This window comes from Propithecus coquereli, unplaced genomic scaffold (assembly GCF_000956105.1).
Source record: "Propithecus coquereli isolate 6110/MARCELLA unplaced genomic scaffold, Pcoq_1.0 Scaffold155, whole genome shotgun sequence".
NCBI classification, from domain to species: domain Eukaryota; kingdom Metazoa; phylum Chordata; class Mammalia; order Primates; family Indriidae; genus Propithecus; species Propithecus coquereli.
Genome location: NW_012139969.1, coordinates 5,465,888 through 5,467,388, shown reverse-complemented (window position 1 = coordinate 5,467,388; position 1,501 = coordinate 5,465,888).

Below are 1,501 nucleotides of genomic sequence, written 5' to 3'. Positions count from 1 at the left end.
CAGCCTTGCCTCCCCGCGGACACTGGCCTGTACTTCCTGGACGGTTCTTTCCGCAAAGCCTTCCTTCTGAATCACTCAAAAACACGTCTTGTGATGTGGAGGTGGAGGGTCTCCTAGTCACACAATTGTTACACTTCAAATGGGGCAGGTTTTCAGGGTCCAGAGGTTCATAGACACTTTGAAGTTTCACTTGAAGTTCATAACATTTAATTTTTTTTTCAAAAAGTTCTGCACTGACAGGTGTACAATACTTTGGTGTCAACCTGTGGCTTTCTTTCCCCTCGGTGGACTCTGCCCTGCCCGTCTGCCCAGAGCAAATCCCAGCTCCCACCACCACTCCCTGGTGCTTAGTTGGCAGGTGACACGGGTATGGGACTGTGAGAGCCGCCCCCCCACTGTCCCTTCAGACGGCTCAGGGGTTGGGGACAGCAGCACAGGAGTGCCAAGACACGAGCCCCTGTGGACGGACCTGGGGCTCTGTGACACGCGAACCGGCCCAGGCTCCAGAACGTGAGGGGACGGTGGCCCAGCTCTCCTCACGGGGAGGACTGACAAACTGGGAGAGGCAATTAAAACGCAACAATCAAACCAACCTTTAAATAGTAACTTTTAAAAATATAAAAACAGCTCATTACAATGACTTTTCATTTTCTTTTTTCTTCAGGAATAACTTTCTTCTACCCTCAACCCTCCCTTCTGGCTACAGCCTTAACAAGAGGTGGCGGACAAACATCTGAGACCCAGAGAGACTCCAGACGCCCCGTGCCCCAGCCTCGCGAAGGTGGGGGTGCGGCGCCGGCCTGGACCTCACGGCCTCCATGTGGCGTCGGGGGTGCTCGCTGCTCGGCCCGGAGCAGCGTCATCGAAGACGGGCGGTTTCCTCTGCGGCCCCTCCCTCCTCACCAGACAGAACCACACGTTATAAAATAATCCATAAAAATGCAGTATAAAAATTATCTTCCATATGCTACATCCATGGAGAGCCCACCACCAGGACTCACAGCGGCCTTTAGCTTTTCTTTCAAAGGAGGAAAAAAAAAAAACCAAAAAAAAAAAAAAAAACCCACAACAAAATCCTAATACCTCAGAACACTTCGGTACCAAAAGGCGGTACCTGCCAGACGGTATTCTACCTGTAACCTGTTTGGGCCCGTGAGAGAACGAAAGCTGCAGGACGTGTCCCCGACCCTGGCAGCCAGCCCCTGCGCAGCGAGGGGTCAGGGGAGCTAACCTGTTCACTGGCAACCCTGTAGGCTAGTACATCGCCCCCCGTGAGGGGGAGAGGAAGGGGCTGGAGAGAGGGAGAAGGCATTTTATAAAAGGACATCACTTCTAATTCTTTTTATTCAAATTAAAAAAAAAAAAAAAAAAAAAAAAACACCCCAATCAGTTGATAATTTACAGTGGTATTTTCTTTAGCTGAGATGCTATGCCTTCCTCTAACTTTTTGTCCTTTTTAGGCTGTGTCTGAAGATTAGGAAGGGCTGGAGAGGGAGTCCCT